The 16,846-nt window shown below is 44.7% G+C and overlaps 1 non-coding gene across 1 annotated transcript; it reads right to left on the bottom strand.

Moving 5' to 3' along the window:
* Window positions 1–14,842: 14,842 nt before the first annotated feature.
* Window positions 14,843–14,945, bottom strand: LOC130127642 (U6 spliceosomal RNA). The gene has a single exon (XR_008811839.1). It is a non-coding gene; the product is annotated as a U6 spliceosomal RNA (small nuclear RNA).
* Window positions 14,946–16,846: the final 1,901 nt, after the last annotated feature.

Consider the following 16,846-nt stretch of genomic DNA (forward strand, 5'->3'; position numbering starts at 1 on the left):
TATCTGGCGTTGCATCTTAACCTGGGTCTGGCGTTCCATGTTTTCCATCTGGCGTTGCATCTGAACCTGGGTCTGGTTCATGGTTTCCATCTGCGCCAGGAGGAGCTTCATCCAGGCGTGCTCTCCGGGGTCTTCTGTCCCCACACCAGCACCATCCAGACTCAACTCAGACTGTTCTTTTACATTTTCTTTGTCCTGTTACATTTTTATTTTTCCACTGATTTACGTGACTACTGAAGAAATTACAGTGCTTCACAAAATGGCTTCTTGCTAGCTGGGTTAGCTCACAGTGTGCAGGCTGAATTATGCCGCCATGTGACCGGGGCAGGATCCTCCGGTGTTGAGATTATGGCGAATCCCAACCTTTTATCCCGCTTCTGACACCACTTGTCGCGGTTTTTCTATAGCCCGGATAACTATGGATGGAGGCGGGGACTTTTAGGTGCGACAAACCGGGCTTCACCACCGTTAGCTAGATAGCTGCGCCAATGCTAGGGCTAGCCTGCTAGTCAACTAGTTAGCCGTGTGCTAATGGGTTAGCAAGCTCACCTTGGGACCAGGGCTGGTGATGGAACAGGGCGGCTGAGCTCTAGGCGGGGCGGGAGATGGATGGCTGCTCTCCGGGGTGCGTGTCTCTCTCTCTCTCTGTACTCTGGCTCCGGTGTGACCGGGTGAATGTCTCTCTCAGTCTCTCTGGGGAAGCTCTCGGGGGTAGTCAGCTAGCTACAGGTACCGAGGCAGTCTGCTGCTAACACTACCACTGCTAGCCACCGTATCTACTGTCTAGCCCAGGATACGCTAGGTTTCCCTGCTCTATCCCACGCTAAGGTGACAGTCTACGATATGGTTACTAAACAGTTCTGGCGCTTTGTCTCCCCCGCGGTGTCTAATATAGTTGCGTCTGTGACAGCGCGAGCTAACCTGTGATTGGTCCTCTAGCTGCACGAGCCCAGTGCAACATTCCAAGTACATCCCCAGGCATTTCCCACTACAGTATGTATCCGTGAAGACGCTTCGCCTCTCATCCAAGAGGCTTCCTCAGTTCGTGCCTTTCTGACTTGACCAAGCTAGTCTGACTTGCTGGTGATGAGACTCAGTATTTATCCTCTAGGAGTCGTTGTCAGAGCTATTGATGTCCATGGCTCTTTGTGTCCCGATGTTTACCAACGCCCGTCGCTAACAGAGCCATAGATATGAGTGGCTCTCCTGTGCTCCGATATCCAGCCGCGCCCGTCGCCATCGGAGCTGTTGATTTGCATTTGTTTAGCAGCGACGATCGTTGGGGGTGTTAGTTTCGACTTCATTATTCAGTGGTCATGAGAGTCGTTGGAGCCGTTAGTGACCGACTGTTGTTCTTGGAGGCTAGGCTTCTTGAGTCTCCTGGGTAGAGATGAAGGACGGCATTGTAAGTGGGAGATAGGTGGTGTCGCAGACCTCCTCCTCTGTTGAGGGATGGCTTTTCCAGTTTCGCATAGATGGCTTCCTTCACCCCTCTTTCAAATCATCTATCTTCTCTGCCCAAAATGTGTACGTTGCTGTCCTGGAAGGAGTGTGTCTTCTCCTTTAGGTGTAGATAGACTGCTGAGTCTTGTCCTGAGGAGTTTGGCCTTCTGTGTTGGGCCATCCGTTTGTGTAGTGGTTGTTTGGTTTCTCCTATGTATAGGTCAGTGCAATCCTCATTGCATTGTACAGCATACACCAGATTTCTTTTCCGGGTGTGTGGTACACGGTCTTTGGGATGAATCAGTCTTTGTCGGAGTGTGTTGCTGGGTTTGAAGTATACCGGGATGTGGTGTTTGTTGAAAATTCTCCTGAGTTTCTCGGAGACCCCAGAAACATATGGGATGACTGTGCTATTCCTTCTGTTCCTTTTCTCCTCGTCGCTCACCTGGTTGGTCTTTTTGGAATGTGTAGCAGTTTTCACAAAGGTCCAACTGGGGTAGCCGCAGGTTTTTAAAGCTCCCCTCAGGTGTTTGTGTTCTTCCCGTTGGGCCTGAGTGCTGCTGGGCACACTGTCAGCTCTGTGTTGCGGAGTTCTGATGACGCTCAGTTTGTGTTCCAGAGGGTGGTGTGAGTCGAAAAGTAGACATTGGTCTGTGTGTGTAGGTTTCCTGTAAACCCGAATGTCGTCTAGTCAGAAAGACACGAACTGAGGAAGCCTCTTGGATGAGAGGCGAAACGTCTTCACGGATATATACCAAGTCCAGTTGCACTTGATTCAATTACATTGGATAGCTCCAAACTTTGGAACTTTGTATTCAGAGAGAATTTAATTTAGAAACTGTCACTGGGTAAAACCTGAATAAAATGTTCTTTCATGTCTTTTCCCATTCGGTCACCATCTGTCAGATCCCGCGCAATACAGCAGCAGCCGTGGGACAGAATTAGAAACGATCACAATGCAATCACATTAATACGGCATTTCTTTTCATAAACAGCCTGATGACAACTTGCACGATATCAAATTTGCTCGACCCACCTCCACCACCAACCAGTGTTATTAGTGCTTATTAGAATTCATCACATAATAAAGTCTTCAACTTAGAACAGACTTGTAACTTTGCATAGGATTGTAGCAAGAAAGACGGAAAGAAAGAAGGAAAGAAAGAAGCACTGGTCAGGTTAGGCAGTACAAACGGGTGGGGAAATTTTTACAAACATAATCTCTCTTGACATTCTCCGCCAACACACCCTGAGAGATTTTCTGGAGTCCCCCGCTGTGATAAGGCCCAATTTCTTTCCTCTGACTTTCTTCTGTCATCATGGTGATCAGTCTCTCCCTTTCTCACTAAAGACAACATAGTTGTGCCTTTGATCGCTGCAGCGAGTTTTGTTTCATTTAAAGGGAGACAACATTTCATTCCTATGTCAAATAAGATACACAGCAACTTTGCTGAATTCAAACATCTACATGTAAAAGCTTGGATAGAATTTGCTGGGTTTGTTTTTTTGGGATGAACACGATGCAAACATCAAGCACCTTTGCCAATGTGCACCTTGTCAGTTGGTACAAGAGTCTTGCTGTTGAAATATCCTCCAAATGAAAACAGGAGGTCTAGCGTGTTTCCATGCGTACATGTATATGAAATATTTATTTTCTGGGTGTCCAGGTAGCATAGCGGTCTATTCTATTGCTTACTAAAGCCGGACGTGGCTATGTGTCCTGGTCACTGCACTAGCGCCTCCTCTGGTCAGCCGGGGCGCCTGTTCAGGGGGGAGGGGGAACTGGGGGGAATACCGTGATCTTCCCACGCACTATGTCCCCCTAGCGAAACTCCTCACTGCACTGTCAGGTGAAAAGAAGCGGCTGGTGACTCCACATGTATCGGACGAGGCATGTGGTAGTCTGTAGCTCTCCCCGGATCGGCAGAGAGGGTGGAGCAGCAACTGCGACGGCTCAAAAGAGTGGGGTAATTGGCCGGATACAATTGGGGAGAAGATAAAAAAGGGGGGGTCAAATAAATAAATGTTGGTTTGTTTGTTTATCTATTTATTTTCTGCAGGTGTCATTCAGACCATTCAGACATGTGAAGGATCAGAGATTGATTTCTGATTCGCATACATCATGCTTCTGAATTTTCTTTAGGTCTACCTAGCAACTTTTTGTAAAGGTACATTACATGTCTAATTGAACCAAGACATTAACCTTCAGCTTGTGTTTTAGATGAACTACTTCTTTTCTTTTCTTTTTTTGTCGTTTCTGGTGAAAGTTCAGCTTGCACTCAATTCATCTCCTTCTAAAGAGGTGGAATGAGGAACTGTGGGTGTTTAATGCATTCTTGTTCCCCTGCAAATTGACTTTTAATACATAAAAGATTAAAATCCAGACAAACCATTAATAATTGATAGAGGCATTAGGAAGACAACATACATTCACAGAGATCAAGAGAAAGAACACTAGCAAGACATTAAAGTAGGACACAATAAAATATACAAGAAAAATAAGGGGAAATATATTGCAGAAATATTCCAATAGATAGGAAAGAGTCATGTAATATATCGACATACCACGACTCTCCTCGTTTATATCATGTATTTCATGCAGGCTGTACTATATATCAAACACACAGCAAATAGTGAGAAACAGTGTAAATACATACAGAATAAACCATAACGCTCTACCCTGTTCACACTTAACAAAATGCAACGTTAATCCAAATAAAAATCCAAAGCTGGGCATCCTGATAGTGTAGTGGTCTATTCCGTTGCCTACCAACACTGGGATCGCTGGTTTGAATCCCCATGTTACCTCTGGCTCACTGTCAGGTGAAAAGAAGCGGCTGGTGACTCCACATGTATCGGAGGAGGCATGTGGTAGTCTGCAGCCCTCCCTAGATCAGCAGAGGGGGTGGAGCAGGACCGGGACGGCTCAGAAGAGTGGGGCAATTAAATACAATTGGGGAGAAAAGGGGGGGGATCAAAAGATTACACATCCCTTAATAACATTGTCTTATTTACATGTTGTCCCTTCTCCACCGATGGCAGTTAACAGCTATGAAATCTATCGATGTGTGAAGCCACTGTCTCTTCACATTAGTAGCATCACACTGGTTAACTCGCTGAAGTAAGCAAACACTAGAGTATGCCAAAGGACTATTGATGGACACATAGATATGAAGATGTGAATGGCCCCTAGGCTGCCACTTTTGACGATTTACAAACAAACAAACAAAAAAAAATCCAAGCCAAGTAATGAAAAAGGACAAGGCTTCATGGATAGAGTGGCAACAAGAGAGAGGATCAGAGAGAGACAGGTGAGGACGACCAGCGGAAGTGACTGTAGTGAGTCATACACAAGGTATTGGGAATCGATGATCTCCCCCTCACACATACACACACACACACACACACACACACACACACACACACACACACACACACACACAAACACACACACACAAACACACAAATGCAGCATGTCGTTACCAACGCTATTGATTCGTGGCATCAAGCAGGCTTCATTGCTTTGTTATCTCTAAATTATTTTGTCTGTCTAAGACGATAAAGAACACAAGGAGAGTCATAAATCTGGGCCAGAGACTTGCTGGCGGGTTGGGAACGCAACGCCAATACTAAGCTACTTGTCAAGTTGAAAGTTGAACTTTTCACTGCGACTGGAATTTTGATGTGGATCAAGTAAACGCAATGGAAGACGGTTACAGCAACCGAGCTCTTTTCTCTTTCACCTCAAGGCCGCAGTGCCTCACACACACCGCTTCTGCAGAAGGCAAATGCTTTGAGAATGAGCTATGTGTTCAAATACAGTATGTCGGCTCAAAGTGGCTTTGATTCTCACTGTGGCACTATATGTTTAAAACTGCCTCTACACATGGCAAAACTGCCTCTTTTTATGTGGAACAGACGTACAAAAACATCACCGCAGCAAAGCTCGGCTGAATACAATAGGTAACACCAGTTTCCTGCTCTAAATGGATACTCGTTGACTACATATCAGTATTGCACCTCAGGTTTATCTCGAGTCCAGAGTTTTGTGTATATCCGTCTGAACAGACAAATCTAAAACTTGGCCATTTACCGTTTTGTTTTTTGTTTTTTTGTTTTTTTTACAGATGACATCACTGACATAGATAACACAGTAAAATGACCTCATTTGCAACTCGAGCACACTCATTAACCAGCAGATGGATTTTGTCTCAGAGAGAACAGTCAACTTGAAATCAATACAAGAATTACAGAGGTGCATTAACTGTAAAATTCCTTTTTGCAAAAACCTTATGTGTGACGACACTCTGGGGAAACAGTTTAACCTTCGGAGAAGCATTACCTCAAATATAACTCCTCAAAATGTTGCAATTATAGCCACTTGCAGCCAAGATATGGAGCACACCGTCCGCAGTGAGAATTGGTAGGAGGGGGAAAAGTCTGCTTGCTGACACTGCAGTGAAAAAAAAAATCTTCTTCATAGCGATAACACGAAGGTCTTTTACTGCGTCCTAAAAAAAATTGGGTGCTCATTAGGCATGATTACAGTGTAACTCAAATGGGAAGAAAAGTGTTTTCATTTCATGCTAATAATACTTTTTTGTTCGAAGAAGACAATATTTCAGGGGCATCCGCGTGGTGTGGCAGACTATTCTGTTGCCCACCAACACAGGGCTCGCCGGTTCGAATCCCCGTTTTACCTTCGGCTTGGTCGGGCATCCCTACAGACACAATTGGCTGTGTCTGCGGGTGGGAAGCCGGATGTGGGTATGTGTCCTGGTCGCTGCACTAGTGCCTCCTCTGGTCGGTCGGGGCGCCTGTTCGGGGGGGAGGGGGAACTGGGGGGAATAGCATGAGCCTCCCATGCGCTATGTCCCCCTGGCGAAACTCCTCTGTCCAGTGAAAAGAAGCGGCTGGCGACTCCACATGTATCAGAAGAGGCATGTGGTAGTCTGCAGCCCTCCCCGGCTCGGCAGAGGGGGTGGAGCAGAGACCGGGATGGCTCGGAAGAGTGGGGTAATTGCCCAGATACAATTGGAAGAAAAGGGGAGGGGTGGTGATAAAAAAAAAGAAGACAATGTTTTGATTTCAAAGACTCAATTCAAATTACAACGTCTACGATTCCGGGGGTTCATGCTCATCCATAGTCAGAGGAACAACTTCAGTATTTGGGTGTGGACCCATTCACATTATTTCAGGTTTGATTCATCTCTGGCTGTGTGCTGTGTAAGTAAGGATTGTGGAGCTTTGTGAAACACAAACCTCATAATTAAGGTTGTTTGAATGTCACTCACGGACGTCTCAGTCCTGTCTTTGCAAATATGAAAGTCTATCCCAGCATGCTTTGGGCAGAAGTCAGAGAAAAACCCTGGCCAGGTCAGCAGTACATTCCCAGCACACATGCACAGAAAGATTCACAATCCGATTCTTACATATGGGCAATTTAGAGTCTCTCCTTCACCTTACAGGAATACAGATCAGCCAGGTTTTTACTATACTTTAACAATGTAAAGTCTAGTTTGCAAAATACACTTAACTGATCTCCTTTACAAAATATTTTGACAGGTTTAGAGTTCTTGTGGTCAAAGGTCTTGTGGTCAAAGGACTTCCTTTCTCTTCCAATAGTATGGACTGACTGAAAATATCAGTGTTATCAAAATAAATGATCTAGCTGTCCGGCAGTTTGAGTTGATACCAATATTAATGAGAAAATATGGCCACAAGTGGCAATTAGTTGTATCCAAGCACCTGATGATCGGTAAGGTGTATGTGTGATGTGGAACTAGTATGTGCAGCTATGACCCTTCTGGCAATTTTGGTCAGTCTTGATACTTTTAGGAGGGAATAAGTATTAATAAAACCAGAGCATACATAGGGACTGGGCATATTTGACAGCATTTAATGCCAAAATAGCCTCCATTTTGCATGCTAATTTCAAGTCCATAGGCGACTTGTCTTTTATTTCTGCATGTGAAACAGTTTGGAAGTGTCGTCCTTGGAAAATAAAGGCAATGCTGATTATGATTCAGGACTAGCGAGCACCCAAATCCCTTTGGAAATTTGGCTGGTGGATTCACTGTCAAGGTCCGGCGGTGACAACAAGACTAATTACTTGATAATGGGAATCATCCCTCTCTTTCGGCACAAGACAGGAGTCCTAGATCTCTGAGAAATGGCTGGGTGATTACAATGTGGCCTCATAAACGTTGGTCATACATACAGATTAACCACGAGCCAATCCATCAAAACAGAGATGTGGCTGTTACAACAGTGAACAAGCACACACTCGCACCACACTGTCTCTCAGACAACTCCTTCTGAATGCAACTTTCCTTTCTTTCTTCTCTCTTTTTTTCCTTAAGAAAAAAAAAAAGGTTTTGAGGGGAGCCATTTCAGGTGTATGGTAATACATATTCAGTGGGTTTTTTTTTTTTTTTTTTTGTGGTGTCAAAGTGGGCTGTGAAAGTTTCAGACAATTGTGAAGGAAAGCCTTTTCTTTGAAATTCTAATTTTGATGCGACTTGCATGAGTTGTCCTCATCCATTCTTCCTCCAAAAGCATTCACCATTCAGTCAAAAGAGGAATTGGGACTCATATGCAGAATGAAAAATATTCTAGACTGTGATTTTCTTTGGGCGCTTCATTTCTTTTAGTTTGATGCATCTGTCACTGAAGACCATATAAACAACATAATCTACTTAAAATACTTCAACTGATTTCTGAACAAATCTGAGCGAGCTAAACCAATGTGACAGGAAATATACTATCTAATTTCATGGAATATTATCCTCACCCATCCACCAACTCCCATGCCCCCAAAAGCCCGAACCAGTCACATCTGTCTGAACCAGTCACATCAACTTGATAATCTGTGGGTCTTCCCACCTTAATAATGGAGACAAATCAATAAAAGCCTTTCAGATTTTGTGGGAATTTGATTTTTATTCAATGCTATCAATGAATTCTTAGTGGGTATTTCCCATGACAGAAATGAGTAAAATAGGGCATCCGGGTAACGTCGCGGTCTATTCTGTTGCCTACCAACATAGGGATCACCAGTTTGAATCCCCGTGTTACCTCCGGCTTGGTCTGGCGTCCCTACAGACACAATTGGCCGTGTCTGCGGGTGGGAAGGCAGATGTGGGTGTGTGTCCTGGTCGCTGCACTAGCGCCTCCTCTGGTTGGTCAGGGCGCCTGTTCGGGGGGGGCGGAACTGGGAGGAATAGCGTGATCCTCCCACATGCTACATCCCCCTGGTGAAACTCCTCACTGTCAGGTGAAAAGAAGCAGCTGGTGACTCCACATGTATCAGAGGAGACATGTGGTAGTCTGCAGCCCTCCCCACATCGGCAGAGGGGGTGGAGCAGCGACTGGGACAGCTCGGAAGTGTGGGGGTAATTGGCCGGATACAATTGGGCTGGAAAAAAGGGGGGGGGGTCCCAAAAAAAAACAATAAGGTAAAAGATGAAATCCAGGATTTTCCCGGTCTGTCCCTCCCTCCTGCAGAGACAACGACAAACACGGTGTTGCAGCCATTGTCATTTGTGTGCCATCAGCTCAGCAGTAAACAGTTCCCATCGTCATAAAACCTGCTTCATTGGACCAAAGCTAGTCATGTGCTACAAACTACAACAAACTATATGGGAACACTGTTGCACTGTAATATTGATTGTAGAATTGGTAGATTACCGTCCCAACAGAAGCATCTCCACGTCGTCATCAGGTTTTAATCCTTGCTTCCTGTTCAAGTAGGAATGAGTTTGCCATTGCACTAGTGTTCATCTTACCCGGTCACAAATTTCCACAGCAGTTTCTGCAGAGTGTCTCCAACAGTAGTAAAGACATCAATTAGTATTATGCATGCAACTGGACTGCATGGTCCAGATTGACAAAATAGCCTTTAATCGATGGGGGAAAATCCCAGATTTCAGCTTTAACCTCAGTAAATCTAGCTCACTCAGATCCCTAAAATCTCATTTTGGAAGGGAGGTAGATATGGCGAGCTGCTCTGATGTCAGACAGCCATTAATTCATATTTATTCAATCGACTATCACCGAGTATTTTTTTCTCTCCGTTTTGGTTGCGCAGCAAAATACTCATTTTTTTCCAGCTCAATCTATTTTTCCTTCAATAGGTTTCTCCATAAGTATTGCTCATATGGGATGTTACCATTGTTTATTCATTAGTTGGTACAGGCTGACAGCTGGCATGAAGTGCAGACCGGCATTTGAGAGTAGATAGACAGCCTCCATTCCCGGCTCGGACCGGAGGAGACAAATGTGACGAGCGCTGAGGCAGAGAACGAAGTCCGTCGGTGATTGATACAGGTGCCACCACGAGAGGTCAGAGCCATGCCTCAAATAACGGGGCCATCGATTCCCGTGCCCTTTAAACAAACAAAGGGACATCTCTCCACCTAGCCTCCGCCTCGCCGTTAAAAGCTCCAACTTCTGCCTGCCCCGCCAAAACAACTCCTCGCACCAGCGTACGCCTCCGCGTTTTGCTGTGATCACAACGGCGGCTGGGATACAGGAACAAAAAGAAAAGACAAAAAAAAAACACAAGTGCGGTGGTCGACAGTATTTTTGCCGTAGAGTGATCTGTTGTACTTCAGTTGCAAAATTTTTCAAAGTCATCCTCACTTCATGCTGGGTCGAAGCCCAATTTCAAATGCCTAACTGTGGGAGGAAACTGCTGGGATTATTTTTAGTTTTAATGCCTTTCTCTGTCTCCATTTGCCTTGTGCCTTTTTCCTGACAGAACACTGTTGAGAATTGCTGGGGCATTGCCGAAATCTATTCCCCTCCTGCTAAGGCAGCTGTTCAGAGGCTGCCATTAATATGAGGGGACCGTAAGGGAACCAGTGGGAAGAGGAGAGCCCACCCCATCATTGCACACTCTTGCACACTCTTACACACACACACACACACACACACACACACACACACACACACACACACACACACACACACACACACACACACACACACACGCACGCACGCACACACACACACACACACACACACACACACACACACACACACACACACACGCACACACACACATGCACACACACACACACAATCTGAGGTAATGGGGCCCAATGGAGAAAACTCAACACCCCCCTTACCCCCCACCCCAGATCAAAACTTCTCCAAAAGAAGTTGGGGATGTCAGGGGAAGTCTGCGGGCCCTGTAATCTCGTGGTCGGCTCGTAAAGTGAAACGAGGTCTATCATTTATCACATATGTGTGCCACCAGTGTGAGTCAAAAGAAACCTGTATGCAAAGTGCCGGACACGCGTTTGTGATGTGATTATCTCTCTAAACGCAGAGGAAAAATGCGTAGGAAGGAGAGGTTGGTGGTCTCGAGTAAAGGTCAGGCTGGGAGAAATTCGAAGAGGCCTGCGCCACATCAAGCATCCATCCTTATAATATGCACACTGTTCTACTTTACATCACAGCCTCCCTGAGGTTAAACTGGTGCATGTTATTGCCAGATAACCCCCAGAATATAAAGACCGCAATTATGATTATTCACCCTTGCTTCCTTTCTGGTGAATACTCCCAAGCTATTTCATATCGGAAATATGCCTACATTGTGGTCGTGTTGTTTCCACATGAAAGTACACTTGGTGAGTGCGACTGTGGTTTCATCACCAAAGCAATGTTGGAAAATCCAATGCAAATAACTTTAGTTTTTTGGGGTTTTTTTCCCCAAGGCCAGTTCTACACTGTAAAATAGTGATATCTCTCTCCACTGTGCCTGGTTTTTAACTTGATAGATTTTATTTCATTTTTCCTTTATTTTTTTGTTTCCTTTTTTTTTTTGCATTGTGCTTGACTGAAATTTTGGCAAAGTGGGGTTGATAGAAAAGGCCAGTAATTGCACTGTTAGAACAAAAAACATTTTACCGTAACATTTACCTATATCTATCTGCAATACAGCAAGCGTATGCAAAGCACACGACCGTTTACTTCATCAATATATACACGCACACATGTGCACAGATGGTTTGAACCGAGAGCTTTTCATGGTTGTTAATGGCACATAGAGTGGCATTTAATTCTTATTAGGCACACAGCGTGGTATTTTGATCCAGGGAAGCAAACATTAATTCTCTGCCATTTATCTTTCATGATTGGGTTTGTGCAATTTACCAAAGAATTCTAATAAAACCTTTGAGAGGATGGATGTATCTTTGTTTTATTACATCCTGGAAAATGTTCACCATGCGCAATTCGGCATAGCCCTGCGTCCAGGTTGTTTTAAAGAGAGGAATTCAACAGTCCTCTAAAACACCGGTATGTGGCAATAACTTCGATAGGGTCAGCAGCACCTCTGGGTATTGTGTTTCCAGACACATGCTAGACAGTGACAAAAAAAATAAATGTGTTTCCAAAGTTCATAATGTGAACACACCCGAAGTATTTCTATGTCCCCTAATATGTAGATGCATGTCAAGTCAAGTTTATTTACATAGCACTTTTAAGACAACCACAGTTGAACCAAAGTGCTGCACAAGCTTAAAATACAATATAAAATAAGTGACACATATGAATATAAAGATATATGTAAAGAAGACATAATAAAATAAAGAAATTAAAATGTAAACAATAAAACTTATGAGTAAAAGCATATTTCCACAATAAAATCACGGTGTCAAGCTCAACTTGAATTGAATGCCAGTGAGAAGAGGTAGGTCTTTAACCAAGATTTAAAAGTCTCTAGGGTCTGAGCAGATCTTATGTGTACTTATGTGTACGTAGGCATGTTCATGTGTGCTCGCACCTAGTATGCACAAGGAGTGAGCAAGTGGTGCAGGATATAACTCAGTTGTGCTTTTGAGTGTTTCCGGCACTAAGATGAAAATATAAATAAATAAAAATATATATATCTATATTTAAAAAAAAACCTCACACTCTCACTGGGGCGTCTGATTGAAAGATGTAAGCCATGGCTGAGCACACTGGAGGAGAAAGGTCATCATGGAGGAACCCATAAATCGTTCTGACATTTAAACACTCTGGCACATGTTTCTAATCAGGTCTGGTTCAAATAATATTATGGTTGAACAATTTATGGCAACAGTCATTAGCTGTTATCAAAGACTAACTTTAGTCTAGCTCGGCCAGGGGGTGTGAGGGTGGAGGGGTTCGCGGGCTTATGGTTTTAAAACGAGTGGGAGCTTGAGGCATGAGGAATAATTACGAACATTCACGGTGAGCGGTTCAAGCAGGTGGAATGCTTTCCGCCTTACTTTTTCATTTTCTTTTTTTTTTTCCCCCCAAGTTGAGCATCGGGGTACTTTGCTTGTATTTTCCACATGCCCTTCAATTACCTTCAAAAACGCCACACTCCACACGCCCGTCCACAGAGAATTAAATTTTACAGAAGAAAACGCTTACCAAATCCTTCACACTAAGAGCTCCCTCAAGAGCTCTTCCAACTGGATCTAAAGTTTAAAATCCCTCCAGCTGATCAAGTACGCGCGTCCAAAACACTTACAAAGTTTGCTTATTTGTGTGTTTTCCCCACCTACCGTGAGACAAGCAATTTCTCCGGTCTGTATATCTCACTGAGGACTGTTTGGATATACCCATTCTCCACTGAGGATGAGCGTGGCAGCACGGAGTTGACAGTCATTTCCACAATGGGCTCCTCCCTTTCCAAAAAAGAAAAAAAGAAAAAGAAAAACTCCAGCCAGTATAATTTGCTCATACATCTTTGTGAACAGCTCAGCCAACCATGGAAGAAAAAAGACAGTAAATCCTGGAGCTCAAACAGGGATTGGAATCTAGACAGACACTTTTTGTTTGTGTTTGTTTTGGGTTTTTTTGCTTTTTGGGGGGGCGGGGGGTTCTCCTGGAAAGTGGTGGCACAAGGCAGAGGAAGCATGGCTGTTTCGGAGGGAATCTGTACTTCCTGTGTCTTCTGGTCTCTGAGGTTAATTATTACAGTACAGACAGTAATTTGCTCTTTCTATTGGTACTTATCTCCCCTCACAGCTGGTGTGTTTTGCCGAGTGGACGCCCATTAATCAGCCCTTTCTCCTGTAGGAAGTTGGACTATTCATCACTCCTCTCTCTCTCTGGCTCTTGCTCACTCTATCGTCTGCCCCTAGCTACTTTGTCTGTCCCGACAACCAATAAACCTTTTCATTTTACATGCCAAAACACAACCTTGAGTATCATTTCTGCATTTTCAGAGGATGCTGGAGTGGAGTGAATCATGTGTGCAAACCGGAGCATTTTACAGAGGAAGTGGTTGTGACTGGTTGAAGGACGGTTTGTCTGTCACTCAGGATTGAAGGGGAAATAAGTGTAATAGTTATCCATCCGGTTGGCTAACACGGAAGCTGCTGGGGGTTTTTTTTTTTTGTTTTTTTATTTGCTTCATTTTACCCATCAAAGTGCAATTGACAGAACGAGGTGACACAAACAAATGCTAACGTGTGCAGGAATTTGTCAAAGGCCAGATCACCTGAGCACCTTTTTTCTCCCACTTATCTACCATAAGGTGCCATGGCTTCAATTCACACCAGGTATTAACTCTTTACCAACAATGCCTTTCAGCTGACAAGTGACACGGATGGGAAGCACGTGACTTTGTTAACAGAAAAACATAAGCTCATTGTCTTAAGTTAGTCTTTGGAAGTAGGTCGACCACACATTCCTTATTGAGTGGCTAACAATACGCATCATTTGCATTGACAATAAAGTATAAATGCTTTTGCACCGCTGCAACAGAGCTAAAGTCAGCTTGTCTGACCCATGTTTTTAGCTAACCAACAATGCAGAAAGGCATGCTTATGTATCAGAAACATTTCAAAACTTTTATTAAAAGATCGATGTTAATTAGGGGCACCCCGGTTGCTCACCTGGTAGTGTACCACATATAAGGCTGAGTCCTTACCGCAGCGGCCTGGGTTCGAATCCGGCCCAGGCCCTTTGTTGCATGTCATCCCCTCTCTCTCCCCTGCCTCTCTCTACTGTCACTGTTAAAATAAAGCAGAAAATGCCGAAAAAAGATAAATCTTGAAAAAAAATGGGGAAATTCCTCTCTGCATTTAACCCATCCTAGTTGTGTAGCTAGGAGCAGTGGGCAGCTGCCGTGCAGCACCCGGGGACCAACTTCAGCTCCTCTTGCTGTGCCTCAGTCAGGGGCACAGACAGGAGTGTTAACCCTAACATGCATGTCTTTTTGATGGTGGGGGAAACCGGAGCACCCGGAGAAAACCCACTGCAGACACGGGAGAATATGCAAACTCTACACAGAGGATGACCTGGGATGACCCCAAAGGTTGGACAACCCTGGGGTTCGAACCCAGGACCTTCTTGCTGTGAGGCAACAGTGCTAACCACTGGGCCACCGTGCTGCAAAAAAGAAAAAAGAAAAAAAAGTGGGGAACGCTTCACAAATTTGCATGTCATCCTTGCGCAGGGGCCAAGCTAATCTTTGTATCATTTCAATTTTAGTATATGTATTGCAAAATCAACACAATATTGATTATCTAATAAACAAGATTGATGTTAATTTAAAGAAAAAAGAAAAATAATTATCTTACAACAAACTCAGATATTTTTGAAGCGATCGTGACCCCCATCCCCCTCGAATCCACACAGATGGTACAGCTAAATGAGACTAAATGTCAGTTTGTGACCAAGTTAGAAGCCAGGTTCATGGGGTGCTTCACAAAAAAAAAAGGAGAGCAACTACCAACCACGCAATTTCACATATATACTTCAGATCATTACTGTAACCCCAGTGGTCTGTTTTCTTCTTTATTTTGGCAGCTGTCCAAAATAATATCTGTGAAGCAGGGAGTGATCTGGGAGCTCACGCCAGCGTCTGAGGACCTTTCCAATCCTTTGTCTAGGACGAACGACACAATGCTGTACGTGTGGACACACACACACACACACAGACACAGACACAGTGCATACTCTTCTCACATCTACATATACACAGCTGCAATCGCACAATGCACGCATGTTTGTGCACACAACTGGAACACACACTCCAACATTATGGTCACCCTAATACACAAACACAGGACACAACTCAAGGATTCCCATCAGGTTTATGAGCTCCAGCCCTGCATCATAAATAATCCAATCTCCTCAAGACAATGCAAAAAGGGGCCCTTCTGGGCCAACTAGCCTTCTGTTTCAGCATGCAGCTGGATAAAGGAAACCAAATAAAAGGGAAGGAGAGAAAATAGAAGCACATTATTTGGAAGGTACACGAGAGAGGATTTTACTGCGGTCCGTAACAGAGGTGGTAAACTCAGGATGTCCAAAGAGAGAGAGAGGGCGAGAGAGAGAGAGAGAGAGAGAGAGAGAGAGAGAGAGAGAGAGAGAGAGAGAGTGAATGAGTGAGAGTGAGAGTGTTTCAAGTAGCTCTGCTACCTGAATCCTCTCATGCCTCAAATGGGGGGGGGGGATTCCCAAAAAAAACACCAATTCTATTTTTTGCGGGAACAGAAGCGGGAGGGTTCAAGCTGAGTAAAACAATGATTCAAGGTTGCGGTGATAAATGAGCGTGTCTGTTCTGATAGCAGAAGGTCATGTGCATCGGCCCCCAGTGTGCGTATGCCATCTAGCACGCAGCAAGGGTGCACTGTCAGTGTGCCACTACACGACAACGCTTCCCCCCAGCTCCCGCGATAGCCACGGGCCAGTTCATTGTCATGTGCAGCAGGCTTGCAGCCCGTTTTGGATGGGATGAAACAACAAATGAGCTTCACTCGTCCAGCTATGTTGAAACACAGTCATTTGTCATTCGGATTTACTTTTTGTTTTAACTTTCAAGCATTTGGCCAGTGTCGTTGTTGGACGGCTGACCATTGGAGATTCATGTTCAGTGTCTTGCTAAAGCGGACCATGCAGTTGTTTATAGCTTACAAATGGGTTTGTGCAGGAATTAAAACCCAGGGCCTTTCTATTATGACAGAGAGCTGATCTCTCTAACTTTGGGGCCACCTGGCCATAATGATGTGAACAAATGTATGCGTTGAAAATGTACGTTTCTGGGTGTCTGGATAGCATGGCGGTCTATTCCGTTGCCTACCAACACAGGATTGCTGGTTTGAATCCCCATGTTACCTCCGGCTTGGTCGAGCGTCCCTACAGAAACAATTGGCCGTGTCAGCGGGCGGGACGCTGGATGTGGGTATGTGTCCTGGTCGCTGCACTAGCGCCTCCTCTGGTCGGTCGGGGCACCTGTTCGGGGGGGAGGGGGAACTAGGGGGAATAGCGTGATCCTCACATGCGCTATGTCTCCCTGGTGAAACTCCTGTCAGGTGAAAAGAAGTGGCTCCACATGTATCGGAGGAGGCATGTGGTAGTCTGCAGCCCTTCCCAGATCGGCAGAGGGAGTGGAGCAGCAACCGGGACAGCT

Source organism: Lampris incognitus, chromosome 1, assembly GCF_029633865.1.
Source record: "Lampris incognitus isolate fLamInc1 chromosome 1, fLamInc1.hap2, whole genome shotgun sequence".
Classification (NCBI taxonomy): Eukaryota; Metazoa; Chordata; class Actinopteri; order Lampriformes; family Lampridae; genus Lampris; species Lampris incognitus.